The sequence below is a fragment of the Girardinichthys multiradiatus genome, chromosome 20 (assembly GCF_021462225.1).
Source record: "Girardinichthys multiradiatus isolate DD_20200921_A chromosome 20, DD_fGirMul_XY1, whole genome shotgun sequence".
NCBI classification, from domain to species: Eukaryota; Metazoa; Chordata; class Actinopteri; order Cyprinodontiformes; family Goodeidae; genus Girardinichthys; species Girardinichthys multiradiatus.
In genome coordinates, this window is record NC_061812.1 from 26798972 (window position 1) to 26813263 (window position 14292).

A 14292-nucleotide genomic window follows, 5' to 3' on the forward strand; every position below is an offset into this window, starting at 1 on the left:
TTCTGCCACTCTACATGCAACCAAACATTCAACCAATAAAGTGGTACAATGCCGAGAACACATTGAAAATGCTCTTTTTGTGTTAAAAAATACAATAAATGTTTCATTAATTTCCAACTGCGTTTTAAAAATCTCTGTTCAGTGAATAATAGCCCAGCAAAGGTCCGACCAGTTTAAATATGTAGGATTTATAGCTAGAAAAGACAAATACAGTCTAGACTTTGCAAAATAAGCACAAAAATTGCCCTTTAACTTAGCACCAAATCATTAGCTACAAACACCTCAGCTACACCAATCTGAGTGTCATCAGGTACATGTGATGTTCAGTAGTATTTTGTCACAGTAGTAAACACACATTCTCACTGACTGAATATGGAAATGAGAAACAACAGTCATTATTAATTCAAATTTTCCTTTGACTTCTGAGGTCCCCTAGGCTTAGCCGCCCTGAGTAGTAACCCATATTACCCATATCAAGTACCGCCTCTAATCAACCAAAAGATATGCTGATAAAACGGAACAAAACTACAAACAAATAACAAATTTAGACTAATTGAGTTTAATGAATACATTAACCCTATCGATATATTAATTTATAACTCTAACAGTTTATCTCATTGTTGAAAAAAGTTATTTATTTAGTTTTTTTATTGTGTTAGTCGCCCCTGTCTTTTTTTATATTTATTATATTTGTTCAGTTTATTGGCATAGTTATACTTTTATAAGTATATGTGTATATATATATATACTTTTTTGTAAGCATATATTTCTGTATTTATACTTGAGTTTGGTAGATTTGGTCCTCCACAGGTTAAACAGAAAGACCCAAAATGCCCCACACATCCTCTCAGCAGAGAAAGGAAGCTACAGGTTTAAAGTAAAACAGATTTCCCATTTTCCCATGTGGAGATGGACCGCTGATGCAATAATCCACATGTCATGGTAATCCTCCATGCATTAACTATATCCCCTCCACCCCCGTGATGCTTTTCTGACTTGTCATTAATTCCTGCGCTACAGTATACAAGACACGTAATATGAGCCATGGCTGCATTATCCTGCCAGCTCCAGGAACACATCAGCTACCAGAACCATTCATCCTGCTGGAAAATAAAATAAATCCACCCTTAGTGTAGATGAACTCAGCCAATAACGAAATAATTTCTCTCTCAACTGCCTTAGAGCTGTTAAGGGAGAAATGCCTTCTTCTTGTTCTTCTTTGTCACTCATTAGTTGAAATACATAAACTTTTTTGCGTTTTCCCATGTAAAAATAATAAATCTGAGTGTATGTTATTGGGATTTTGTATGAGATAAACCAACACAAAGCAGTGTACAGGTCCTTCTCAAAAAATTAGCATATTGTGATAAAGTTCATTATTTTCTATAATGTAATGATGAAAATTTAACATTCATATATTTTAGATTCATTGCACACTAACTGAAATATTTCAGGTCCTTTATTGTCTTAATACGGATGATTTTGGCATACAGCTCATGAAAACCCAAAATTCCTATCTCACAAAATTAGCATATTTCATCCGACCAATAAAAGAAAAGTGTTTTTAATACAAAAAACACCAACCTTCAAATAATCATGTACAGTTATGCACTCAATACTTGGTCGTGAATCCTTTTGCAGAAATGACTGCTTCAATGCGGCGTGGCATGGAGGCAATCAGCCTGTGGCACTGCTGAGGTCTTATGGAGGCCCAGGATGCTTCGATAGCGGCCTTTAGCTCATCCACAGTGTTGGGTCTTGAGTCTCTCAACGTTCTCTTCACAATATCCCACAGATTCTCTATGGGGTTCAGGTCAGGAGAGTTGGCAGGCCAATTGAGCACAGTGATACCATGGTCAGTAAACCATTTACCAGTGGTTTTAGCACTGTGAGCAGGTGCCAGGTCGTGCTGAAAAATGAAATCTTCATCTCCATAAAGCTTTTCAGCAGATGGAAGCATAAAGTGCTCCAAAATCTCCTGATAGCTAGCTGCATTGACCCTGCCCTTGATAAAACACAGTGGACCAACACCAGCAGCTGACACGGTACCCCAGACCATCACTGACTGTGGGTACTTGACACTGGACTTCTGGCATTTTGGCATTTCCTTCTCCCCAGTCTTCCTCCAGACTCTGGCACCTTGATTTCCGAATGACATGCAGAATTTGCTTTCATCCGAAAAAAGTACTTTGGACCACTGAGCAACAGTCCAGTGCTGCTTCTCTGTAGCCCAGGTCTGGGGAATGCGGCACCTGTAGCCCATTTCCTGCACACGCGTGTGCACGGTGGCTCTGGATGTTTCTACTCCAGACTCAGTCCACTGCTTCCGCAGGTCCCCCAAGGTCTGGAATCGGCCCTTCTCCACTATCTTCCTCGGGGTCCGGTCACCTCTTCTCGTTGTGCAGCGTTTTCTGCCACACTTTTTCCTTCCCACAGACTTCCCACTGAGGTGCCTTGATACAGCACTCTGGGAACAGCCTATTCGTTCAGAAATTTATTTCTGTGTCTTACCCTCTTGCTTGAGGGTGTCAATAGAGGCCTTCTGGACAGCAGTCAGGTCGGCAGTCTTACCCATGATTGGGGTTTTGAGTGATGAACCAGGCTGGGAGTTTTAAAGGCCTCAGGAATCTTTTGCAGGTGTTTAGAGTTAACTCGTTGATTCAGATGATTAGGTTCATAGCTCGTTTAGAGACCCTTTTAATGATATGCTAATTTTGTGAGATAGGAATTTTGGGTTTTCATGAGCTGTATGCCACAATCATCCGTATTAAGACAATAAAAGACCTGAAATATTTCAGTTAGTGTGCAATGAATCTAAAATATATGAATGTTAAATTTTCATCATGACATTATGGAAAATAATGAACTTTATCACAATATGCAAATTTTTTGAGAAAGACCTGTATAACTGTGAAACGGAAGGAAAATGATGCATGGTTTTCAAAACGTTTTATGCTTTGGTCTGAACTTTTCCACTCTTCCTGCTGGATGGTGAACCTCCCACCCAGTCTGAAGTCTTTTGCAGGCTCTAAAAAATTATTTTCCAGGATTAGCCTTGCATTTAGCTCCATCCACTTTCACATAAACTCTGACCAGCTTCCCCACTCCTGCCGACGAAAAGCATCCCAACATCATGATGCTGCCACCACCATGTTCCTCCATGGGGGTGGTGTGTTCAAAGAGATGTTCAATGTAAACTTTCTTTCTCCTACTCTAAAGACCAGATTTGTATGACGAGTTAGCGGGTTCTGCCAGCGGGTTCTGCTACTCCTCCAGAGTTATCATGGGTCTCTTGTACTCTATCCATGTTTCAATGGTGGATGGCACAGTTTTCCATACATAGCTTCCTCTTTGTTTTGAGATTTGTAGCTCTCTCATGCGTTCTGTTACTTGTGTGTTGTTTTAGTTTCTTGTTTTAATGATAATCTTTAGCTACTGGCGTAATAGATTCATTTTGTGACATGTTAGATCCTTCTTGATTTCTGCCTTAATAAGTCCCTCCCCTTCAGCTCCTTCGCTGAGTTCCTCTCTTTCAGCTGCTCTTCATTAACCTGATTAGTGTCATCTACTCTTCATGTCATTCAATCACCTTCCCAGCAGTTAAAAGCCAGCCCGTTCCATCATCTCCTGCTCAGTTGCTTGTTGTCTTCAATGATGATTTGCTAGTTGGTCCAGTCACTCGTTTTTGTAAATTTTCCAAGGAATCTTCATCATCTGAAACATGAGGCTCTTCTCTACATTTGGTTCCATTTCCACTACAAAAAAATGACATTCCTGGCTTTAAACTACTTTAAAACGTTGTCCTTGACCAGTCTGCTGTGTTCCTTGGTCTTCATCATGCTGTTTGTTTGACGATGTTCTATAACATACCTGTGAGGCCTTCAGAGAACAGCTGAATTTATACTAAGATTAAAGCCCACACAGCTGAACTATGTTTACTAATTATGTGAACCCTGGATTATACTTATACTGCTCTGGATTATATTTAGGGGTATTAGATTTTTGTTTATAAAAACTGTTTCTTCCACTTCTCAACTATGCACTACTTTGTCATCCTCTGTTGTATAAAACCCAAATAAAACACATTTAAATTTGTTATATGACAAAATATTGAACCGCCACCCCTCCTTGAACCGCCACCTTAACGTGGTGGAGGGGTTTGAGTGCTCGAATGATCCTAGAGGCTATGTTGTCTGGGGCTTAAATGCCCCTGGTAGGGTCTCCCATGGCAAACAGGCTCTAGGTGACGGGTCAGACAAAGAGCCGTTCAAGAACCCCTCATGACGACTACAAAATCGAGGCACGTGACATCGCCCGGTACGGCGGAGCCGGGGTCCCACCCTGGAGCCAGGCCTGGGGTCAGGACTCGTCAGAGAGTGCCTGGTGGCTGGGTTCCTCCTCACAGGACCCGGCCGGGCCAAGCCCGAATGAGAGACGCGAGACCATCCCCCAGTGGGCCCACCACCTGCAGGGGGAACCGTGAGGGACCGGTGCAAAGAGGATTGGGCGGCGGACAAAGGTGGAGACCTCGGCGGCCCGATCCCCGGATGCTTAGGCTGGCTCTAGGGACGTGGAATGTCACCTTGCTGGGGAGGAAGGAGCCTGAGCTTGTGCAGGAGGTCGAGAGATATCGACTAGAAATAGTCGGGCTCGCCTCCACGCACAGCGTGGGCTCTGGATCCCATCTCCTCGAGAGGGGCTGGACTCTCTTCTACTCTGGAGTGGCCCGCGGGGAGAGGCGGCGGGCTTGGGTGGGTTTGCTTGTCGCCCCCCAGCTCAGCCGTCTTGTATTGGGGTTTACCCCAGTGGATGAGAGTGTCGCATCCCTGCGCCTTCGGGTTGGGCAGAGGTCTCTGACTATCATTTCAGCCTACGGGCCGAGTGGTAGTGCGGAGTACCCGACCTTCTTGGCGTCCCTGTCATGGGTACTGGATAGAGCCCCTCCTGGGGACTCCATTATTCTGCTGGGGGACTTCAACGCCCACGTGGGAAACGACAGTGACACCTGGAGAGGCGCGATCGGGAGGAATGGCCTCCCCAATCTGAATCCGAGCGGTGTTTTGTTATTGGACTTCTGTGCTAGTCACGGATTGTCCATAATGAACACCATGTTCAAACATAAGGGTGTCCATCAGTGCACTTGGCACCAGGATACCCTAGGAAGGAGGTCAATGATCGACATTGTTGTCGTATCATCAGACCTTGTGAAGAGAGGGGCTGAGCTGTCCACTGATCACCAACTGGTAGTGAGTTGGATCCGCTGGGGGAGGAGAAAGCCGGACAGACTTGGCAGGCCCAAGCGCATAGTGAGGGTCTGCTGGGAATATCTAGCGGACCCCTTGGCCAGGGATGTAGTCAACTCTCACCTCCGAGAGAGCTTTGACCAGATTCCGAGGGATGTTGGAGACATAGAGTCCGAGTGGACCATGTTCTCCGCATCTATTGTCGATGCTGCAAAAACTTGGACCTGGGAGGAGTTCGGTGAGGCCATGGAGAAGGACTACCGGTTGGCCCCGAAGCGATTCTGGCAAACCGTCCGGCGCCTCAGGAGGGGGAAGCAGTGCTTTGCCAACAGTGTTTACAGTGGGTGTGGGGAGCTGCTGACCTCGACTGGGGACATTATCGGCCGGTGGAAGGAATACTTCGAGGATCTCCTCAATCCTGCCATCACGCATTCCCTGGTGAAAACAGAGGCTGGGAACTCGGGGTTGGACTCTTTCATCACCCGGGCAGAAGTCACCGAGGTGGTTAAAAAGCTCTGCGGTGGCAGGGCTTCGAGGTTGGATGAGATCCGCCCTGAGTACCTCAAGTCTTTGGATGTTGTGGGGCTGTCATGGTTGAAACGCCTCTTCAACATTGCGTGGCGGACGGGGACAGTGCCTTTGGATTGGCAGACTGGGGTGGTGGTCCCCCTTCATAAAAAGGGTGACCGGAGGGTGTAATCCAACTACAGGGGGATCACACTCCTCAGCCTCCCTGGTCAGCCATCCGATCTCTGTACAAGCGGAGCAGGAGTTTGGTTCCCATTGCCGGCACTAAGTCGAACCTGTTCCCGGTGCAAGTTGGACTCTGGCAGGGCTGCCCTTTGTCACCGGTCCTGTTCATAACTTTTATGGACAGGATTTCTAGGCACAGCCAAGGGCCGGAGGGGGTCTGTTTTGGGGACCAGAGGATTTTGTCTCTTCTTTTTGCAGATGATGTGGTCCTGCTGGCCCCCTCTAGCCAAGACCTACAGCATGCACTGGGGCGGTTCGCAGCCGAGTGTGAAGCGGCTGGGATGAAGATCAGCTCCTCCAAGTCCGAGGCCATGGTTTCGACCGGAAAAGGGTGGCTTGTCCTCTTCAGGTTGGAGGGGAGTTCCGGCCTCAAATGGAGGAGTTTAAGTATCTCGGGGTCTTGTTCACGAGTGAGGGAAGAATGCAGCGGGAGATCGACAGACGGATTGGTGCGGCTGCCACAGTAATGGGGGCACTGTGCCGGTCCGTTGTGGAAAGAGAGAGCTGAGCCGAAAAGCGAAGCTCTCGATTTACCGGTCGGTCTACGTTCCTACCCTCACCTATGGCCATGAACTTTGGGTCATGACCGAAAGAATGAGATCCCGGATACAAGCGGCTGAAATGAGCTTACTCCGTAGGGTGAGGAGCTCGGCCATCCGGGAGGGGCTCGGAGTAGAGCCGCTACTCCTCCACATCGAGAGGAGCCAGTTGAGGTGGCTCGGGCATCTATACCGGATGCCTCCTGGACGCCTTCCTCGGGAGGTGTTCCAGGCATGTCCCACCGGGAGGAGGCCCAGGGAACGGCCCAGGACACGCTGGAGGGACTATGTCTCTCGGCTGGCCTGGGAACGCCTTGGGCTCCCCCCGGAGGAGCTGGAGGAGGTGTCTGGGGAGAGGGACGTCTGGGCGTCTCTGCTGAGTCTGCTGCCCCCGCGACCCGGTTCCGGATAAAGCGGAAGACGACAAGTACGAGTACGAGTACGAGTACGAATATTGAAAGGGTATGCATACTTTTGCAAGGCGTTCTGGATCTAAATCCACTTATTAATCAGAAATGAAACAGAAGAAGGTCCAACATCTTGTTTTCTTTTAGTAAATAGACTTTTCAGTGAGCTAGAAGGCAAGGTTTTATAATTACTAGCACGTTTATTTCATTTTATGTAGCTTCTTTTCTTAAAAGACAATCAAACCTCCCTTATTAGAGTTTATCATAGCATGAAGTTACCTGCTGTTCTGATTTAATTTAATTTTGTAAACTATAAAGTAAATGTGTTTATTCCTCATCAATAAACATGATAATTATTTTTCTATCGAGCCATAGTGTCGGTCACCATTGCCTTCAGGCAAAGACAGTAGATCCATAGAGATATCTTCATCTCATCCTAATTAAATTTTGCTATCACATGACAATAACATGCTGTAAGATGAGTGATAATTCAGGCCATGGCAGCTTTTAGGTAGGATCATGAAATCTGAGCTTTTGTCTTGACAAATATGTAAAGACACATGTGAAACACAAATGTGACTGTTTGAAGTTTCTTTTAAACTAATTTTATAGGGAATCTATATAAAGAGCAGGGATCTTTTACTCCTTGGAGTTTTCTGCTCCGTATTAGGAAAATTAAAGACATACAGTATGACTTATTTCTGTCTGCGGTTTCATCACATCAACAAACAGACATAAATACAAACTCTTGAATATGCATGGATCAGATTTGGACATATCTGCTAAATGTTTTCTATATGTATCTCCAGGGCTGGATCAAGGTCGCCGGAGGCCTCACGAAGAATTTTATTTAGGGGCCTACTTCCTGTTAAGCCCAGCAGCCACCGCAGCACCATCGATTTCACTTTTGCATTATCAATGTTTGATATTTGGTTTCATTTTTTTAATGTTTCTCCAGGAGTTAAGCTTTGGAATTAGGGAAATATTAGAAATCAAAAACTTTATATGGATAATATAGAACTCTTTGGAAATTTATTGAGAATCTGAAAAATGGAGGTAACTAAAGCAAACCACATCATATCCAAATATAAATACAAACATTCTGTCTTGTCATAGGGAGACAATAATATTCCCAGATTTATCCAATAATTTAATCAAAACTATCTTCACTGTATGTAGCTGACAAACTCAAATATGTGACCTCCAGGTTTTAGAAATCATCCTCATGTGATGGAGGTATGCACAGTGCATGTAGTGGGCGTGGCCTCAACACCCCTGCAGTGAGCGGTGCGCTAGGTGCTTTTCAGTGAGAAATTACATTGACATACTGAAGTGTACTTGAATAAAATCTGGTGGTTTTAGTTAAGTCAGTCAGTCATTTTCTACCGCTTATTCCATAGTGGGTCACGGGGAAGCCGGTGCCTATCTGTAGCAGTCTATGGGCGAGAGGCGGGGTACACCCTGGACAGGTCGCCAGTCCATCGCAGGGTTTTAGTTAAGATTATGCAAAATATATTTTTCTTAACCATATTTAAGATCCCTGTGTTTTGCACCCAAGGTTTCACATTTTAAATTCTAGTTTTTCTTCTTTATAATTCTCATAAATCCCTATACTTCCCAAGAAAAGTTTCCAAATTTGAATATTCCATGAATTTTGCAACTCTCTTGTGTGAAACTGGTTTACATTAATAACTGACTCATTTTATGGTTGTAAGTGGTCTTTCATCGAAGAAACTCTAATCTGCTGCGTCACCAAAGAAATAGTCTTAAAAATGGCTTTGAAACTTGCTGAATAAAGGCATCATCTCTAAAATTATCCTGAATCTAGAAGACACCAAAACTATTTAAAATCTGAGCAGAACAGACTCCTGAATGACCTTAAACGCTTCACACAGGGATCGCACTGAGCAGAGCAGCTGACACATGTCCTGCTGGTCGTGATATGTTTGCCTCTGCTTCTCATGTGAGAAACACATCCAAGGTCAAGCTCGGTTATTTCCTGACCTCTGCCTAAAACAGGAGCACGTTTTACTCCTCAGGACGCACAGATCTATATAACTTACAAAGATTGAAAATGAAAGTTTCTTTGGTATTTTAAACCAGGATATAAGGAGATTACAACTACGTTAAAAAGGCATCTGAACTTCTGCAGCAAAACGTCATGCATTTGTCAAATGAGCCCTGCTTACCGTGTGTCTTTTGCAGCGATGTCCTCCGTTTAAAATAAACGCGGTTGTCCGATAATATAAGAAGAGGTGAATGAGCATTTCCACCGAGCAGCTTGCGTGTGTGGTTGTGGTCCAGGCTGAGCGCTTTCAGGACTCTGAGGACGGACGGAGCATCACATGCTGAGCATCTGAACATCTGACAGGCAGGGAGGAGAGTCCGGAGCGCACCGTGACGCACAAAGAGCCGCTCATTATGACCGCTGACGGACTTGCCGCTCCCGCAGTGGTTATCTGGAGACTGGACTCCATCCACATCTACAGTGGAGAAGAGAAACAGTGAGAATCAAGAAAGAAAGTGAGCGTTTTCTCGCTGAATTTATCATTTAGGTTGGAATCTGCTGGGATAGAGGAAAATTAAGTTTCACTTGTGTTATAAAGATCATTCTTGGTAAAGTTGGTTCTACCGTCAGAAGACAGAAAAGAGTCACATGCAATACCTTCTAACTAAACATATGTGACCAATCCGTATTATTTGTACCAGTTTTCCCCTTTTAACATTGCATGTCTTGTTTTTTTTCCTACTACGTGAAATTCAAGAACAGATGAGAAATAAATATATTGACATCTATCTGTCTGCAAACAGACTTCTGTCTGGAGAGCCTTCTTAGAAATGGCTTTGAGACTACAGCAAAACTGCAGTGAGAGCAAAATGGAGAAAACATGGAACAGTGGTGAACCTTCCCAGGAGGGGCCTGCCAACCAAAATACATTAAGAGGACATCAACGACTCATCAAGAAGGTCACAAAGAACCCAAAACATCCAAAGCATCTCTGGTCTCCCTTGCCTCCGTTAAGGTCAGAGTTCATGATTCAACAATAAGAAAGGGGTTGGGCACGAATGGCTTCCATGGGAAAGTTTCAAGGCCAAAGCCAAGAAGAACAAAGGCCCACATCAGGACTTCAAAGAAACACCTGATGATCCTCAAGACCTTTAGGACAATATTCAAACCGAAGAGACAAAAGTGCAGCTTTTTCAAAGATGTGAATCCAGCTACATCTGGGTTAAAGATAACACAACATTTTAGAATAAGAGCATCATAGTAAAACATGGTGGTAGGAGTGTGATGGTCTGGGGCTATATTGCTGCTTCAGGACCTAGGCAACTTGCTGTACATGATATGTGTCCAGGCTAGGGTCAGGAAAAGGGCAGCTAAAATCTCTGCTGAACCCACACATCTTGCACACAAACTGTTTAGGCTTTCAGGGTGGCGCTACAGAGCACTGTCTGCTAAAACCAGCCCCCACAGAGTCAGTTTCTGCCCCCAGATGGTTTCTCTGATGAACGCTTGACAGAGTTCCAGAATAACACCATGCAGACTTGGACTGATCTCACATTATATTCTATTGTAAAATCAATTGTGTATATATGTACATTTATATATATATAATTATATGAAATAAAGATCTTTACTTCCACTCCTGTATTTACAAAAAAATAATAATAATCTTCACTGAGAGCAAAGTGTACCGGAGTCAAATTCCTTGCTTGTCTGTACAAACTTGACAATAAAGCTGATTCTGATGATGGACCATGAATTCTGCACTCTACCAGAAAAACCTGGAAAAGAAAGAATGAATATAGATGGGCCTAGACAAAGTCTGAACTTAAATCCAAAGTACAGTAGTGTTTGTAGCAGGAATTTAACAGGCTGTTTATGCCCATCAACCCTCCAGTGTGGCTGATTATAACCATTCTACAAAGACAGCTGGGCAAAATCCAGCCACACAGACTCATTGTAAGTTATCACATATGCAGGATGGCAGTTATCATGACCAAGGGGGGCATAGCCAGTTATTAGGTTTAGAGGGTACTTGTGCATATGGCCAGATTGGTTTAAATAAATATTGTTCCCTTAATAAATGAAACCCTCATTTGAAAATGTTTGCATTTAGCTAGAGTGTTATACTGTATGGATATAAGTTAAGTTTATTTTATTTTGAAGGATGTTTTTGGATCTAGTCATAACAAAAGAAAAATGGCCGGTACCCATTTGAAATGTAGCTCTGAAAAAGGAGACCAAGAAAATGTTAAACCGCCCCACAACCTAAATAATCCAATAGTTTGATCAAGCTGTAGATATCTGGAGTTGGACTGGGTGATCTTTGCTCTTTTAAGACCCTAGCACATGTGCAGCAGACACAGTCACCCAGGGGACCATAAATCACGCTGCATCCTTCACAATATTTTTCAACACCAAAGAGATCGAGGAGGAAGATAGTATTGAGTGGCCATTTTTCATCCTCACATAATAGAGTTTTGTTCCCACATGTCCGCCTCCCTGGATGGTATATAAAATGTCTGTCATCAAGTTATGTTTATGCTTAGCCCTGTCTCAATCTCTAATAAATACACCTGTTTACATTTATTTTAACCCATCAACATGTTTAAATAAGCATTTGTTTGGTTTAAAATGCGAGTTTCTGTGCTCTAGTGCTTTACTAAAACAATTTCAGGCTGAATGGCTAGTCAGTAAAATGTTCTTCTTCAATCCAGTTGGTTGTTTCCACAGCTGCATCTTGCTCTCTGACACTATTAATGCTCATTGTTCAAGCTGACTGCCAGCCAGAAGCCACAGCCTCCCAAAGATCGTATGTCTCATCTCTGCATTGTCTTCATGGGATGTGCCTTGTGATAAATTACTTCATCGTGATTGGCTGCTGAGGCCTCCAAGGTTTCAGTGGCATCCAGTGGTAGGAGACTGTTTTACATCTTTTAAGAAGCAAATGTTACAGAGACATCTCCTCTTTCTGCTGCAGCACATCTCTTCGATTGGTTGTTACCGAAAGTTCTCCTAGCTTGCTCCAAATGTTTCTTATTAATTTCTTGAATGCTTTAGCAGCATTATTTGGGCTAAAATCAGTCTGAACTGTGATCTCTGGTTCAGTCTGAAGTCTTTGAAAGACTTTTCTCCAGAATTTGACAACATTTGTCATTATCCTCAAAATCTGAATCTCTCTTTTAATGATAAATGTTTCCATAGCATGATGCTGCCACCTCTGCGCACTAATGTGGATGGGGTTCATGTAAAGTAAGTGCCTTGTAGCTCTACCTTAGCGCCCTAAATTGTTTCTATTTTGTCTTATCTGAGCAGAGATCGTTTTATTCATACTTGTGCAGGGGTCTCCGACTCTAGTCCTCAAGAGCCAATGTCCTGCACCTTTAAAGTGCATCCCTTTTCCAACACATCTGAATCAGATGAATGGCTCATTACAAGGGCTCTGCAGAAGTTGATGATTTGCCGAGGAGGTAAATGTAGCCATTTGATTTATGTACGCAAGTTATGTAAGTTTTTTTTAATGTTTTACTTTTGTTAGACCAGTAGATTCTTGCACCATAACTATCACTGCTGAGTCTACAACATACAGTGCCTCTAAAAGAAAACACGTAGACATTTGTGGGCATTTTCAGCTTATTAGGAGTGGCTTGGAATATTTCTGCAGATTGGTTGTTTGTGACATATTTATCATTTTCTCCTAACAGATGTAATGTTCTCTGTTTTTGTTTTTGTACAATGCATCCCTTGTGCTGTTTTGTTTGGAAGACGTATAAACTTTGGGGCCTTTCACAATACATGAAAGTACACTAAAATGAACTTTGATATCATTATTGCTCTTATACAGTCTTAAATGAGCCAGTAGTGAGACTTTTAAGGGTAACTGACAAGTTTATCTATTAATTAAAACATAATTAAGGACTCCACAATAATTTAAATTTCTGATTACCTCTCAGTTCTTCTTTTATTTTAACTATTCCTTTTTTAGTTTTGGTGATTCAAGAAGACACGTATTTATTTTCATCTTTCTTTATTGTATTGGACTGTTTGCAACACAGCATCAAGTGACAGCATCAATTGTTGGAATGCTATAAGATAGAAAAATGCCAGAGGAGGTTGAAAACCTTGTTAAGAAATACATTTACAGCGAGATAATGTTCATTATTTCCCATAAACCACTTTTGACAAAGAGCACGTTTACAGCTGCTGCTGCAGGCTGCCTGCTTATTGGACAGGAGTGATATACTCAGAAATGTTGAATCAGGAAACTGGAAGCTTGTTGGTTTGTTCTTTTGCTTCCCTCTACGATTAGCAAAATCAAATCTTAGTTAAAAACTAGAAAGCAATGTTTATTTTCCATTGCTATCATGTTCCTTGACTTCAACTGAGAACGTTTTTTAATTAAGTGCCAGAAGATGATTATTATACTTATGACATATTTCACCCATAAAGAACATAATGTTATTAGTAGTTTTAAGGAATACCTCTAACATGTTCCTGTTTGCTTTAGTTTGTTGAGAACAGCTCTTTGTCAGAGGAGAAATGAATGAAGACTTTTATCCTTTTGAGATTTGTTCTTGCAATGCTTCGTACCGACTTTGGGACATAATGGAAGGTCACAGCTTTTCCATTCTGCTAAAGCTATGGCAGACTATGGCTGAAATCTGCAATTTAACTGCAGTTGACTTGGGTCTTACCTCTGACATGGTTCATCTAGTGCCTCGGTCAGACTGAATTTTACTGGAATTTCATATAACAAGTTCAAGAGTACAAGGTTTGCAAAAAGTTTCTTATGTATAAAGTTCTGAAAGTATAACATGCATATGCATCCTAGCCACCCCCCATACCCTCCGCTGAACTAGAGGCTTCAAAATGACATATTGATAAACCAATGGACTCGTCTCTTTATTGCTGAGAAAATCTTCCAACAAAAGTACCAGAATACAACCAGCTAAGATCAAAATATGAGTTTTTCAGGCTAACATTTGGTAATCAGGACTAAACATAAAAAGGCTGATGCAAATGCCATTAGTTTCGCTGAAATTTATCATTGGGCATAACATTGTGTTATGTATATATGAAAAACAAATTACAACGGTTGTCAGGATGCTTTGATTTGTAACCCATGGCTGCCTGTACAAGAAGTCATTGCCATCCCTTCACTGGTACACATGATTTAACCTGACCTTTCCACCAGGAGAATCTTGCTGCTTGCATGTCAAACAAACCCAGCATAACAATCTGAACTAATCACCAGCATCGCTTCTTTTATTTGCAGCTCTTTAGGCTTTTATGTTGGATTTTCATTCTGGTTTTGTGCTGCTCATTGGAGAATATTTCTTGCCTTA

General features: G+C 42.8%; 1 protein-coding gene across 1 annotated transcript in view; it reads right to left on the reverse strand.

Annotated features, from left to right (window-relative positions):
* LOC124857309 (sodium-dependent neutral amino acid transporter SLC6A17-like) overlaps positions 1-9661 on the reverse strand; it is a 32313-nt gene extending 22652 nt beyond the window's left edge. The window contains exon 1 of the mRNA XM_047348525.1: positions 9132-9661. The gene's annotated coding sequence lies outside the window, so the exon portion shown is untranslated. The remainder of the gene's footprint in view (positions 1-9131) is intronic.
* Between the last annotated feature and the right edge of the window lie 4631 nt (positions 9662-14292).